The sequence below is a fragment of the Silene latifolia genome, chromosome X, assembly GCF_048544455.1.
Source record: "Silene latifolia isolate original U9 population chromosome X, ASM4854445v1, whole genome shotgun sequence".
Classification (NCBI taxonomy): Eukaryota; Viridiplantae; Streptophyta; class Magnoliopsida; order Caryophyllales; family Caryophyllaceae; genus Silene; species Silene latifolia.
In genome coordinates, this window is record NC_133537.1 from 280,142,966 (window position 1) to 280,159,582 (window position 16,617).

The 16,617-nt window shown below is 39.6% G+C and overlaps 1 non-coding gene across 1 annotated transcript; it reads left to right on the plus strand.

Annotated features, from left to right (window-relative positions):
• Positions 1-15,709: 15,709 nt before the first annotated feature.
• LOC141624833 (small nucleolar RNA R71) lies at positions 15,710-15,816 on the plus strand. Its single transcript, XR_012534637.1, has one exon. It is a non-coding gene; the product is annotated as a small nucleolar RNA R71 (small nucleolar RNA).
• Positions 15,817-16,617: the final 801 nt, after the last annotated feature.

Genomic DNA, 16,617 nt, shown 5'->3' on the forward strand with positions numbered 1-16,617 from the left:
AAATACTGACGGAAAATCCGTCATACGTTCACTTTATCAGAAAATAATGCAAGTGACTGTACATGTCAGTTAAAGTAGAAATCCTGACGGATAATCCGTCAGTATTTTGAAAATTCTGACGGAATATCCGTCAGTGCTACACTTATTGTGACACCCTGTCACACACTAATATCAACTAATAATTGACCCACTGACGGATATTCCGTCAGTATTTTGAAAAAACTGACGGATATTCCGTCAGGAGGCTAAAGTGATTTCCAGCTGTACTCCAATTTAACGTGTAAAGCCCACTGACGGATTTTCCGTCAGTATTAAGAGATGCGACGGAATTTCCGTCACAGTTTTTTTGGCGCCTTTGACTTGGTCAACGCGCTAATAGATACTGACGGGATATCCGTCAGTAAACTTTACTGACGGAATTTCCGTCACACATCCGTCAGTAACCCGTGTTTTCTGACGGCCTCTTTTTTCCGTCGGTAGGGCCGTCAGTAACCCGCGTTTTTCTTGTAGTGTATAAAGCGTTGCTATACCTTTGCCATCCAACATCCGGTGATTCGATTCACCGAACACTTTGTAGCCGGTTGCATCAATGGGAGGTACGAACAAGATAGGTGTACTCTCATCGACTTAACTTTTCTTGAGTTCTATTTGAATGTTCGAGCGGTGAGGCGTTATAACTTTAATACGCCACTTGAGATACTTACTAGGTTCCATGATTTTGCTCAAGGGACCACCCAACTCAAAACCTTCGTGATGGGAGGTCTAATTACCATTTTGGCACACCACCTTTGTCCCGGGTTCAATACCCGAGGAACCTATACTCCTCTTGAGGGGAGGACTTTGATTGATGAGCACACCATCTTCCACAGTCACCGATGGTGTAACTACACTCGAGATGGGAGTGTGGAGTGGCACACCAAGGGATGCACTTCAATGATCCTTGAAGGATGGAAGATACCGGGCATTGACCCAAGATTGAGTCCATACTCTCCTCCACCAAGCTACCTCCTTGATATCCAAATTCTTGATAATCCCCCTCAAAGGGAAGAGCCACATCGTCAACCACCTCGTGGAGGGCCGGGAATACCTATTCGCCCACCTTCCTACGTACCTATCCCGCCATACCCTACTCCATATACCGAATTTCGGCCGGCAATCCCCGGTACCCCGGGCATTAATGATTTGATGGCACTCATGAATAGAGTGGACCTTGGGGTGCATAAAGGGAGGGAAGACAACTACTTGGCCCTCTACCCCCAATACTATAACATGGCTCAACAAGGGTATATTGACCCCGATGGTCCTAAGCCCTCTTGGGCACAACCGGAGCTCTTGTTCCCAAATTATGGGGACCAAGCTTGGGGTCGAGGAGACGGAGGGCATTCTAGCCAAGGTGGAGGGTACTCGGGTCAAGGAGGAGGATTTGACCAAGGAGGATATTGGGGCCAAGCGCCCGGATACGATCAAGCCGGGAGCTCTCATGGTTATGGCTATGATCAAGATGAGGATGACGAGTGAAAGAGGCCTACTTCACCACTTCCATTTGTATGATACCCATCTCTCCCTCTCTCTCTTTTGTATATAGATTGCATTTAGTGTAGCTTTTGCATGCATTAGTATTATATTTCTCATTGCATTTACATTAGTTAGTTCATAGTATAATTGTATTGTAATATAATTCATATAGATAATTGCATGTAGACTAGAGTTCATGCATAGTCACTAATGACCAATCCTATTCTTTTCTACACTAGAGATAGTGCTTAAATCGGTTTGGGGAGGTTTGATCATAGGTGACCATAATTTACTAGAAATCATGCATCATATAGTATAGTTTAGATTGCATTCATTTGTTATATATGTCATATAGAATTGCATTTAGTTAGAGCATGCATTCATTCATACCATATCATTGCATTTTTACTTTATTTCAAAAAAATCAAAAATCCAAAAACATGTATTTCTTTTTCATTCCTACTCCTACATGTACATTGAGGACAATGTCCAAAATAAAGTGGGGGATGGGAATTTATATTCCAAAAATGCATAAAAATTGAAAAATTTCGAAAAATCACAAAAATATGTCTTTTAATTTCATAAAAACAAAATCCATAAAAATTTGAAAAATTTAAAAATCCAAAAACAAGTTCATTTCCTTTGTAGTGTAGTCATATATATATATTATTGTATATATTGTGTTTGTTCATCCTTATTCACATTGATTGACTACGCCACATCCGAGACATGAGGATATTGAAGACCGCATGGTATGATCTTTCCAATCTCCTTTTTCCTCTTTATGTTAATGACTATGTGGCTTTATTTTGATTGATGCGGTAAAAACAATGTGAACTTAGGACTTGCATTTAGTTTATATGGCATGTTAGTTGGTAGAATCATTTGCATTAGGATGTATATATGTTAGTTGCATCATGGCATGTAGTTTGCATGTTAGAAAAAATTTTTTGCGAAACCGTCTACTTGGGAAGCTTGACTAGTGTATATAGGCCCTAGTAGATGCTTTTTCTTCTTAAGACTTTTCTTGTTAGAATACTTGTAAAACACCCTAGGATGTGTCATGCTAGTATCCCTTGACCCATGGATTAAGGCCTAGTTAAGAGTACCTTGTGATGTGATAACTCCTTGGCTACCGTTTATTCCAAGGTGACCCTTGAAACTATGCATCCATCCATCATTCATCCATGTTCTACCACACATTTTGTCATCAAAGGGAATGGGCACAAAAAAAAATCAATTTGAGTTCAATGAAATGAAAAGTGAAAGAAAGTTTGCAAAATGCATCAAAAGAAAAGAGGAGCAAAAATAGACTCCTAAAGCTTCAAAAATAAGGCATCCTCCCTACATATGGGGTGACTTTGAAAATGTTAAAAAAGAAATGCAAAGAAAAGTTGAAAGTTGTCAAGTGTTGAAATGCCAAAAATCAAAAAGAAATGGCAAAAAGAAAGTGTTCTCAAATGTTATATGCCACAAGAAATTGGGGGGAAAAACAACAATGAAAGCAAACTCCCAAAATGAAACTCAAATACTATCGATCCCTTTTCCATTTTATCCATTTTTGTGCATGGTAGAGAGGGGACGACCCTTCTTCTTGTCTAGGCAAGAGGGGGAATTCCGCGATCCTCCAGTGTTTCTAACGCCATAGGGAGTCTACTCTTGACAAAAGCATTTAACGATTGAGGACAAAGGTACCCTAGCTTGACACAACTTGGAGGTGATTTATTGGTATCCTTCTAGGCTTAGTAGTTTGAAGAAATTGTATCTATGAAGGAGTGTGTACCCTTGAATTGCTTCCCTTGTAGATAATTTCCGCCACTTAGATGAGGAAAGTGGCTATTCTTTTGTAGATGCATCCATTATTTGATTTTGTGTGCTTAATGCTTGGATGTATCGCCATTTTGGCAAGACCCACCTTGCCTTGCAAGAAGGCATCCTACCTCATGGTTGTCTTGTTGTGAGTTGAAGGGGCGGAGTGAGACCCGCTAATTGTCTCATATCGGCTATATTAGTAGGTTAGTTTAAATAAAGGTCTAGTTTTTGTCACCTCTTTACTCGGGACGAGTAAAGGTTCGGTTTGGGGATATTTGATGTGACCATTATTTGCGCACATTTAGTCCCCTAATTGAGCCTATTTTGCATACTATTATAACATTCTATGACCATTTTACCCGTCAAAACCTTCCTATTTGCTTTTCTATCGCATTTCATATGTTTTGCAGAAAAGGAGATAATAAGGCGGAAATTCCCGTCTTTCGTGCATATTTGGAAGCTTATTGATGATACTAGATGGACTAGTATGAAGAGGAAGCAAGGACTAAAGATCAATCCCACAAGAATAAAACGGAAGTGAACAAAAGGGAAGAAAAGAAGAAGTATCATTGCTGAAGAACAATCCGAGCGGATTGTCTCCAATCCGCCCGTCTCCTCACAACACAATCCGAGCGGATTTCCACCAAAGACACTCGGATGGCCCCGCCAGAATCCGCCGGGATTCCATCAATTCCGCTCGGATTCCCCCGCCAGAATCCGCGCGTCCCGACCCTATTCCGCCCGGATTCCAGCACAGCACGGATTGTCTTCTCCAAGCTACGAAGAAAGAAGCCCTTCTCTCGGAAAATACCGGCTCCTCCTTGCTCAATCTAAAAAGTGTAATTACTAGTTTAGCCCTTAGTTAACCCTAATGCATCCACCTAATTTCCACTATAAATACCCCATTTGTAATAATCCTTTGACACATCTTTTTAGCTAGAAAAATCCTTCTTTAGATTAGATTAGGAGTAGATTAGAATAGATTACTCTTTAATCATTCCACAAATTACACATTAATCTCTTCTTAATTATTGTTCAAGTTTATCATTCAAGTTTATTATTGGGTAATTGAAGATTATTGGGTTATTATTGGGAGATTGACAACCTTCCATCAATCATCAAGTTTCTTCTATTATTCTTTGCTTTATTATTTGGATCATCTCAAGTTTGGTATAAATCCTTTACTCTTTACTCTTTATTGTTTATTTCCTCATTCTATTATCATGTTTATACTTGTTGTGATGATTGACACCATTAATGACATGTTTCCCATGATAATGAGTGAGTAGTTTCTTTAGCTAGGATTAGTGGGTAATTAGGGGAAACCAACATGGGATTGATTCATGCTTAATCTAATATGTTCACATGATTAAATTGCTTGCTTGTTGTGATGTCAACTTTATGCACATGTTATGTTTGATGAAATGCTAAGCCTATGAATCCTTGCATTTTTACCATCTCTTATCTACTCAACTTGACTCGTAAGATATAAACCAACTCGAGTCTTGTTAGACCATGCATAGAAGTTGATTAGGAGGAAAGTAAGTCGACTTGTAGGTGTTGTACAATCTAATCGATTCGGCTCCGGGACCCAACTCTTCCTAAGAACCGTAAGATATAACCCAACTCGGTTCCTCTACAACATTAATTGCTTGCAACCTTGTAAACATGTTTGTATGATCAACACCATGAATCCCCCATAACCCCATGATATCCTAGCACTTTTAATCAATTGTTTACATCTTTCCTTTTATTGCTCGTTCTACTTTATTGCTTGCATTAGTCTAGACACAACTACAAACCCCATCAATTGTGACACTAGCATAAATTGAGATAGATAGACTTAGAACCCAAAGCACACCGTCCCATGGATCGACCTCGACTTACCGCTAACTAGTTGTTTGTTGAGTATTATAAATGTGTTTGTTTGGATGTGACCCGACGACATCGCTCTACATCAATTCACCCCTTGCACATTATTCTCATCAAAGTTGTTGTAATGGTTATTTGCACATACTTCATAAGTGTGCCCCATCCCTCTACATGACTCACATGTTGGTCTTTGCATTACTTCCTCCATGGATGGCCTATGAGATGTCGTAGCTTGTTTTACTTGCTTCTTCTTACTCAACTCCTCAAGCTTCTTATTGAGCATATCAAGCTTAGCATTAGTTTCCACATTCACTAAGAATTCGGAAGGGGATTACTTCTTCTTATGATATTCCCTCTTGTCCCATAGTTTGCATCATAGTCCACCATTTTCTTGATCAAAGCGGTGTCATCGGCATCTCCAAGGTGGTCAAAACTTCCTCCTGCCGAGGCATTCACCATTTCTTTTGTTCTTGACAATTGTAACACCCCCTTCTTACCCGGCTAAGGTAATTGGGAGATGTTATCATCTCGGTTTACCGAGGTGGTAAACCGGAGATACAATCAATAAAAATTTATTATAAATGATAAGTTTAGCGAATTAAATAACCATAAATGAATAAATAAAAGAATACAACTCATGACTACTATCTACGTTATCTATCAACTATCCAAGTACTCGACTCTAAGTCCAGAGCGCGTCCCATATCCCGCGTGACACCAAACAACCTGTACTCAACCTGCTCCTATATGATCGGAAATATCATATGGATCGACACAGGCCACCCCAGAAATAGGTGACAATTACACAGAAACACACATGTCAGTTTCAATAAATAAAAATAAGACACGACATGATAAATAAATATGCGACATGCCAATTATATGAATAAGACATGATTATACAATAACTATATCTGTACGGCGATATGCCACGTACCCACAACCACCGGTGTCAGGGACACGCCCACGACACCATACCTCGCACAAAGGTACCGAGACACGCCCAGACGTACCGGGCCCGGAAGCCAATCGGATCCCTTGACTGACGTCGTGCCTCAACCATACGAGTCCCTCCGTAACTCAAGTCATTAATGTGCACATCCCTCTTGGAGTGGGACGTTCCAGGAGGCGCCCCAAGCAGAAGACGGTCTTCCAACCGCCTTCCGTCTCCTCAACAACAACCAATCAATCACAAGCCGACATATCATCCAATATACATGACAAGTACAATATATGCAAGACCCTACATATTATACCAATTCTGACTCATTATGCAACACAATCCACAATTACGATATAAACATCAATTCCTCAATATCTCGACTCCCCGAGTCGATACAATCCAACATCATGTCATAACGCAACACCAATACACATGAGACTCACCTGAATCCTCAACAAACATGGTATAATGCAATGACTACACAATAATGATATGTATGACCATCCAAGCTTATTGAAACCGAGTAGGATTAACTTACCTTTTAGCATTCTTCACAAGCAATTCAATTAATAAGCAAGATCTGTCTTATAAGATCGTCTCATCCTACAATACAACATAATAATTATCACAAATCATCCTACACTATAACATAATACAAAACCCCTTATTATTACCCACGAATTACCCATATTACACATACTAATTACTAATTAATCAACCCAATTAAAAACCCCTAAAAGTCAGGGTTCATAAGACTAGAAAAAAGGTAGATCTAACCTTACAAGGTGAAAGGATGAAGGAGAAGATGAGAAATACTCTAATCCAAACTTGAATCCCCTAATATGGTATTTGTGAGGGATTTAGAGAGAAGGGGGAGAGTTTGGAGAGATAAGGAAGAAGATAGAAATGAAATAAGAGAAGGGAGGTTTGCGGGATTAAAACCCGTCTGTCCAGAGTGCACTCGTTCGAGTGCCTAGTCCACTCGATCGAGTGACCCTAGTCCACTCGATCGATTGACCCTCACTCGGTCGAGTGTTCAATCTACTCAGTCGAGTACAACGCAGTTCTCAGCAATGACCAGTTTTCGTAAAACAGTCATATGTCACTCGATTCTTGGTCATTTTGGGCGTGTGACCTACCGTTGGAATCTTAAGAGAACAAGCTATCACCTTCAATTATAATCACATCAATACCATGTCTAGATCTCAAGTTATGACAGTTTTAAGACGACCCTTCTATAGGCGGACATTATAACAACTCCACTAAGTCTGTTATAGGTTATACTCGGTCTACTTTATTGTAATACCCCAACTATCCGGCCAAGATAATTGGAGTGTTACCATCTCGGTTTCCCGAGGTAGGGTTTCAAAACTCCAATCAAAGAACATTTTATTAATATAATGTTTAATGAATTACATGAAACGTAAACAAATGAATAAAAGTACAACTCATGACATCTATACTCTTCTAGCCAACTAGACTCGTCTCATGATTCATCAAGCTCGTCCCGTCTACCACATATTATCCAAACAACCTGTACTTAACCTGCTCCCGATATGACCAAAGGATATCATATGGATCAACACAGGCCACCCCAAAAAAATTGGTGACAATGACACAGACACACAAACGTCAGTTTCATTAAATAAATAAGGTCTGACACGACTCGAGTGTGTGAACATACAACATGACAATGATATGAATGAACCACCATCAACAACCACCACCACGGTACCGGGACACGCCCAGACATACCGATAACCACACTGGTACCGGGACACGCCCAGACATACCAACAATCACAAACAGGTACCGGGACACGCTCAGACGTACCGGGTCCGGAAGCCAACCACATCCCCTGCCAGACGTCATGCCTCAACCACACGAGTCCCTCTGTAACTCAAGCCATTAATGTGCATATCCTTCTTGGAGTGGGAAGCTCCAAGAGGTGACTTAAGCGCAAGACGGTCTCCCAACCGTCTTACATCTCCCAAACAATAACAACACGAATCCTCCAACATATACAATCACAACCGTCACAATATGAAAAGCATGACAGACCATATACACCACAACATGCCAAACATGTCCTGGATACCAGTTCTTCAAATATCCCGACTCGTCGAGTCGTCATGACAAACAACATGCAATACGACTCATACTATGCTACTGAACGACCAAAAGACTCATTTAATAAATAAATACGACAATGAAACTGAGTAGGATAAACCTACCTCACAGCATATCCGTACAAGCAATTCGTCACACAAGTTAGGCCCGTCTCGTAAAACTGTCTCAGAAAACCCATTTCTTAAAATACGATAATAATACAATACGTTTAAATATACTCATGTAATCATATAAATATGTATAAATATACTAATATATTTATACAAATACGCATACGACTAATTAAACTAAATAAACTCGTCTTATATAACTACCCAAATCCCGACTCAACTCGACCACACACCACCCCCGCTGCCACCGTGGACTACCACCACTAGTAACGGTGGCCACGGCCAGCAGCAGTAGCCCACGGCCACCACCAACCACAACACCAACAAACCCCACCCGCACGCACACACACACACACACACACACACACACACACACACACGCACGCACACACACACACACACATGCACACACTGCCACTACCATTGCCGCCACCACAACCATTGTGCCGGCCTGACCACGGTGGGTCCAAGGGTGGCCACCATGCCGGCAGCCACCACCCACAACAGCAACGGCAGCAACAAACAACACACGACAACATGCACCCATAACCACCCCGTCCGCACACCCTATTTCTACCCCAGATCCCGACCACCACAGCCACCCTAGCCACCAACCGTGACCACCCCTCAACTCCCCTCACCAACCTCGACAATAACTGACACGACTCTCGCAACCCTATCAAAAATAAAACCAACCGGTCTCTATAAAATGTAGTAGAGGCAGTCGGGTATCGTATCCATAGGGAGATGGGATTCTATAAGCTAAACTAAATCTTTCTAAGTAACCGTTTCTTGGGGGTTTTGAGTTGTTTTAACTGAACTAAAGAGCAATAAAAGAGGAAATAATTAAATTAGCAAGGATTGAAATAGATGTGAGCAAATAGAGAGAAAAATGCTAGGATGTCGGTTCACCATGATATCACACAAATCAGCTAAAGGTAGGTCAGTCGGTCTTATATGAGAAGGGTAAAGGAATGGTCCTCTCGGTCCGCTATCCGCCCTAAAATACTACTAACTTAGCTTTCACCCTCATTAGTGTAGTCTATTGTTCATAACAGGTCTATTCATTCCAATCTTTCGATCTAGGTCTGAATTTAACCAGTTTAATTACTTTAGTTGCATGCATTCAACCTAATAATTACAATTATATTGCTATCAAACAATTCTCACAGCAAAACCTCCTAAACTGATTAAAGCATCATCGTTTTACTATCATGACTCCCCTAATCCTAGCATTAGAGAATTTAGCTACGCATAAATGTAAATAAAACAATAACGAAAGATAAAACAATACTAAACATGGTATAAAGAGATGTGCAAAAGAGAATTAAATTAAATAGGAAGAGAGTAGAGAAGTTACACAAAACGAGATCCGAAAAATTAGAAGAGCAGAGTGACGTCCAACAGAACAAAAAAAGGTAAAAGGCACTTCCAAACCTAATTAAGTCTCTCCTATTTATAGGAGAGATATTTATTAAACCTAAGATACGATAACAAGATATTAAAATCTTGCGTCAGATAGAAAAGTAATCGATCGAGGACATTAGAACTCCTCGATCGAGTAACTCCTAACAAAAACCTCTCGATCGAGCACAAAAAGTACTCGATCGAGGACCACCAAAAAGGCACCTCTCGATCGAACAGAAAAAGTACTCGATCGAGCACTATAGTACTCGATCGAGTGGTTTCTAGCGCGTAATTCTTGCTTCGCGCACTGAACTTCAAACGGCCGGCATTTCTTCGTTACTTGTCGAAAATAAGCGATTTTCATGGAGTTGGAAAGCTAAGAGGATAAGATTTCATCTCCAATTGGAATCACTTGAATATCAGTTTTAGAACTAGAGATATGGCTCCTCAAAATAGGCAGTAGTAATTTCAAACTCTTCTTTTGCTCGCCTAGCTTCTTTACTTCTACGCGCATTACCAAATAGTAGTTTCCAAGCTCCGACTCAACTCATCTCCTAAATGCATGCATAGGGACATTTTATAAGCTTGATTCCGCTTCTCTTTGGTTCGTTCCTGCAAATAGGACAAGAGAAACCAAAGTAGATAATTCGGGGGACATTTGTAGCTTAATACTATGTAATATGCATAGAAATGCGTGCAAATAAGGCTTAGAAAAACTATATAAAATGCACGCATCAAACCTTCCCAAACCAAACCTTTGCTTGTCCCCAAGAAAAATGTATGCAAAACTAATGGGATAAAAAAGAAAACTCAGAGCTAGCTACGAATTGTCCACTTAAACCGATTTAATGCAAGCACTAATACTTATAACAAAACAGTCAAATGTAAACGAGTTAAGAAATGTTTATAATAAAGCTGAACCATCGACCTTGCAAGACCTTTAATGATGGACTCTCACGGGTCACTCTTCTCTCATGAAGCAAAAGGTAAGCATATGAATTGTAAGAGAAGAAGAAAAATAGTCGTTCACCTAAACTACAACCGACATAAACATGCATGCAGCTAATATGATAGACAATTCTAGCTACCGTACACATACATTACAACCAAATAAGGTCCCGTCACAGCCGAGGGCTTACAAAAATATGGAAAAGTGAGGCAATGGATAAGAAGGGGCAAAACATTTTGGGCATGTGAGGGTATAAGCCAAGCTAGCTAACTAAACAGAACCAAATGAACCATATCCAATTCACAATCATTAGAAATAAGCACATATGCCCTTTATTTCGGCATAAAAAAAACACTAAACCGTATAACAAACAACTCCTCATACGATATACAATAAGAATATATGAGCAAAAACCGTTAACAAACAAATTCTTTTTTTTTTTCATTTCTCTTTTCTCTTTCACGGTTTTTTTTTGTGATTTTCTTTCTTTTTTTCGAATTCTTTTTTTTTTCAACTTCTTTTTTTTTCATCATTTCATCCCCCTTCTCCATATATTACCAACTCCGATAATCAAATACAAACCAAATTCGGATCAATAGTAGAATACCGCAAAACAATCACTAAACCAGCTGGACAAGGCAGGCTAAATTTGGATGTAGTTAAGGGTCAAAAGGCAAATTTGGCTAAATGTGGAGTTAAATGGGTAAGAATAGGAAAAAGGGGAAAATAAGCACCTCCCTGCATATGACACCAACCACTAACCCGAATGTATGTAGGCAAAAAGCAATTGAATTTCATATATGTGCAAATTAATGATACATGCTATGCAAGGAGTAACTACTCACAATCCTACATGAACTAGTCATAAATGACACCAGTTTTAAGGCTCTAAAACTTAGAATATATGAGGAGGTTGCCAAAATTTCAGGTCAAGTCTATTTGTTCAGCTAAATTTCAACATTAACTCATAGATATGCAGAAGACAAAGCTAAAAGATATTAATTTTTACAAGGCTTAAGTAAAAGGGACTAAAAGTAGTGCAATTTCATCACTAAAATCTACCATTCCGACTCAACCTATATGCAAAAGTAAACGTGATTTTTTTTTGAATTTTTTATTTTTATGAGATTTTTGAATTATTGAAATTAAAATAAACAATGCATACAAAAATAAAACGTGCTAACTGAAATGCAATAAAAACAATATGCAGACACAGATATAGATGCATATACCCTCCCCAAACCAAACCATACAATGTCCCCATTGTACCCAAAAATAGGGAAAGGAAATGCAAACTGAAGAGAAAATAAAGAAGAGTGTAGAGTCAGAAAGCTTACATGATAACGCGAATTAACGACCTCCCCAAACCAGCCAGCAAAAAGGGAGGTCGTAAACAGCTTCGTAATAACCTCGCAGTACTCGAGTCAAAGCAGCAGTACTTGATAGAAATAGGTGAAATTTGATCGAGTAATTTGGACTAGCAAAAGTGCTCGATCGAGTACAAAAAGTACTCGATCGAGGGCTCCACGTGAGGTACCTGCAAGCACGATACAAACGACCTACGGAACTAACAAAACAAGTCCAAACGTTCCAGTTTATCGTTTGTAAAACTCACTACTAAAGTCTAAAAACACACACTACTAACTAAAATGTCTCAAAAATCCGATTACAACGAATATTAAAAATTCAGGTTGCCTCCCGGTCAGCGCTGGTTTCAGATAGGTCCCGCACGACCTCTTTTTGTCTTTATTTCAATTGCTCCAGTTGGTCATGATCAAAGCAACTCAAAGCTCTTAGCAAACGATCATATATCTGCGCATGTGCTACACAAAAGCATAAGTAGCACCTAAATATAAAAGGAGCATAGAGAAGCATTTTGAAATACCGTTGCAACTTCATGAACTTTTTTGACAGCTCCCGTAAAAATCCACCGAATGATTCCACCCTTCAGCCGAGGGTGGAACATCAAAGCTCAAATTATAGGAAAGTGGAAAATTAGGGAGCACAAAAGCATTTAACATAGAAAGCATGCGAGTAGAAACAACCTGCTTAGACGGGTATTTTATGTGAGGTGAAGGAGTCCAGTGTGCGATAGGAGAAGGTGGGTAGTCATCCCAAATACAGGGGTGGTAAAATCAACTGTGTCAATGGGGTCGCCCATATCATGATCGTCTACCATATCGTCATATGAGTCCCATTTAACCTCAAGACCTTCCAATTGCACATCCTCACTCTTCCTGTCCCAAGACTCATCACAAAAGGGGTTCTCTAAGGGGTCTGTCAAGTCTTCCTTATGTGATTCATTGTCTGTAAAATCGTCATAGAGGGGTTCTAGATCGTCGTCAAAAAAGGGGTTATCAACTGAGCATACGGTCTCCTCCTCTATGGTTCTGTCAATATCATTTTTATTCTTTGAAACGGTTTCTATGGTCTCACCCACACCCTCATCCATGTCTAACTGAAGTGAGAAAGTGGGTTTAATGCTTTCAATGGCAAACCAATCAAAGAATTCAAAAATATCATTGACAGGTTTCCCTCTAAAGTCACCCTTACCTATTGAGTTGAGGTATGCTTGTGTAGGGCCATTTATACCCTGGATAATAGACAAACAATTCTAGAGAGTAGACAAATTTCCACGATTTATTATACTAAGCCATTCCTCGAACCTGTCTATATATGCACCAAAACACTCATTCTCATCCTGCGGGAACCTGGTGGTAAGTAACATGAGAACGATCTCAAGGAACTGAAGTTCCCTGAGACAAAAGACAAACAAAAGTAAAGCAAATAAAATATCACCGTCTCCCCGGCACCGGCGCCAAAATTTGACACGGCTATCGCAACCCTATCAAAAATAAAACCAACCAGTCTCTATAAAATGTAGTTGAGGCAGTCGGGTATCGTATCCACAGGGAGATGTGAATTCTATAAGCTAAACTAAATCTGTCTATGTAACCGTTTCTTGGGGGTTTGAGTTGTTTTAACTGAACTAAAGAGCAATAAAAGAGGAAATAATTAAAACAGCAAGGATTGAAATAGATGTGAGCAAATAGAGAGAAAGATGCTAGGATGTCGGTTCACCATGATATCACACAAATTAGCTAAAGGTAGGTCAGTCGGTCTGATGTGAGAAGGGTAAAGGAAAGGTCCTCTCGGTCCGCTATCCGCCCTAAAATACTACTAACTTAGCTTTCACCCTCATTAGTGTAGTCTATTGTCCATAACAGGTCTATTCATTCCAATCTTTTGATCTAGGTCTGAATTTAACCAGTTTAATTACTTCAGTTGCATGTATTCAACCTAATAATTACAATTATATTGCTATCAAACAATTCTCACAACAAAACCTCCTAAACTGATTAAAGCATCATCTGTTTACTATCATGGCTCCCCTAATCCTAGCATTAGAGAATTTAGCTATGCATAAATGTAAATAAAACAATAATGAAAGATAAAACAATACTAAACATGGAATAAAGAGATGTGCAAAAGAGAATTAAATTAAATAGGAAGAGAGTAGAGAAGTTACACAAAATGAGATCCGGAAAATTAGAAGAGCAGAGTGACATCCAACAGAACAAAAAAAAGGTAAAAAGGCACTCTCAAACCTAATTAATTATCTCCTATTTATACGAGAGATATTTATTAAACCTAAGATACGATAACAAGATATTAAAATCTTGCATTAGATAGAAAAGTACTCGATCGAGGACATTAGAACTCCTCGATCGAGTAACTCCTAGCAAAAACCTCTCGATCGAGCACAAAAAGTACTCGATCGAGGACAACCAAAAAGGCACCTCTCGATAGAACAGAAAAAGTACTCGATTGAGCACTATAGTACTCGATCGAGTGGTTTCCAGCGCGTAATTCCTGCTTCGCGCACTGAACTTCAAACAACCGCCATTTCTTCATTACTTGTCGGAAACAAGCGATTTTTGTGGCGTTGGAAAGGTAAGAGGATAAGCTTTCATCTCCATTTGTAATAACTTGAATATAAGTTAAAGAACTCAATATATAGCTCCTCAAAATAGGCACTAGTAATTTGAAGCTCTTCTTTTGCTCGCCTCGCTTCTTTACTTCTACGCGCATCACCAAATAGTAGTTTCCAAGCTCCGACTCAACTCATATCCTAAATGCATGCATAGGGACATGTTCTAAGCTTGATTCCGCTTCTCTTTGGTTCATTCCTGCAAATAGGACAAGAGAAACCAAAGTAGACAATACGGGGGATATTTGTAACTTAATACTACGTAATATGCATAGAAATGCGTGCAAATAAGGCTTAGAAAGACTATATAAAATGCACGCATCAATAACCACCCAAAAACTGGACCCAAACCAACCCGTAACCCCCTTAAAACCGCAGCCCTAACCCGCGACACACAACCCCCCAAAGATCCTTTTTTCTACTCGGTCAAAGCAGTATATGGGCGGTCAACGGTAGTCCAAAGGTGGTCCAAGGCGGGTCAAATATGGGTCAAGGTCAGGACGGGTCAAAGGTATAAAATAAATAACATAAAGGCTAGCATAAGACGGTCTTACCTTACAAACTCGAGGCGGAGGGGAAAAAGACAATCTCCCTTTTCTTCTCTTTTTCTCTCTTCTTTCCCCTCTCTAATTTGATGGTGGATTTTGGTGGATTACAAATGGATAGGGTTGGTGGATAAGGTAGTATGTATATATATGGTGGGAGTATATAATACATGTATAATGTATTATTATTATTGATTATTATTATAATCGTTATTATTCCGTCTCAACATAACTCGCTAAATATAATAAAATAAAATATTATATAATTATTAAATACGGAGTATTACATTTATAGTCATAATTCTCACTCCGAGTGGCCTCTCATATAGCATAAGGTCTTATCACGCATCCCACGGTTCCTTTGAGGGTCCCAAAATATCCGTGTGTTACAACAATAGAGTTTGGAAAAATGTTTGAGTGATATACCGAGCCGGTATTCCATGGTGAGGACAACGAGCAACAAAATCTTGGTATCTATCCAATGCTTCACCCAAGAACTCCCCATCTTCTTGTTGGAACGTATTGATCTCATTCCGAAGCATAGCGGTCTTTGAAGAAGGATAATACTTGGCAAGGAATGCTTAGGCCAAGTCATCCCAAGTCGTGAAGGTATTTGGTGGATGAATGTTCTACCATCGATCCGCCTTATCTCTCAAAGAAAATGGAAATAACATAAGCCTCAATGTATACTCGGAGACTCCATTTCTTTCCATCATTGTTACCTTGCTCTTGAACTTTCTAAGGTGGGCATGTGCATCCTCATCAATGTGCCCTCCAAAGTTATCCTTCTCGATTAGACCAACTTGGGCAGGATGGATTTCAAAATTATTGGGGGCTAATGTGCCGAAGTTAATTGGAGCGGAAGTGTCATTGTGGGTTGGTCGGTTATGGTCTCGTAGAGCCGCTATTTGTGGTTGTGGAATTGGTATAATGGAGGTGGTGTATTTGTAGGAATTTGGAGATCGTGAAATGGGTTTTCTATTAGAGGATCAATGGTGTTGTTTGGTTGTTGTTGAGTTATGGTTTCAATGAGAGGTTGGGTGGGTGAGTTTGCTTGGTTTAAAGTTTCCAAGTTGAAATTCCTAACCCTTTCTAAAGTCCTTGTTCTCAAAGCTCTAAAGAGCCTCTTCGGTTCGGGATCGCTAAGCAAAGAATTACCAATTCCTCTAGGCATAAACTTCAATAAACCGTTAGTCTCCTAGTGCTTTTAGGCACTAGGGGTAAGCAATAACACACTCACTCTACAAGAAACAAAGTAACTACTCAAGCAAGCAAACAAATAATAAAGACTAAGCCTAAGACTCTAACTAACTAAGTATAACCTAACGCCATCCCCAACAATG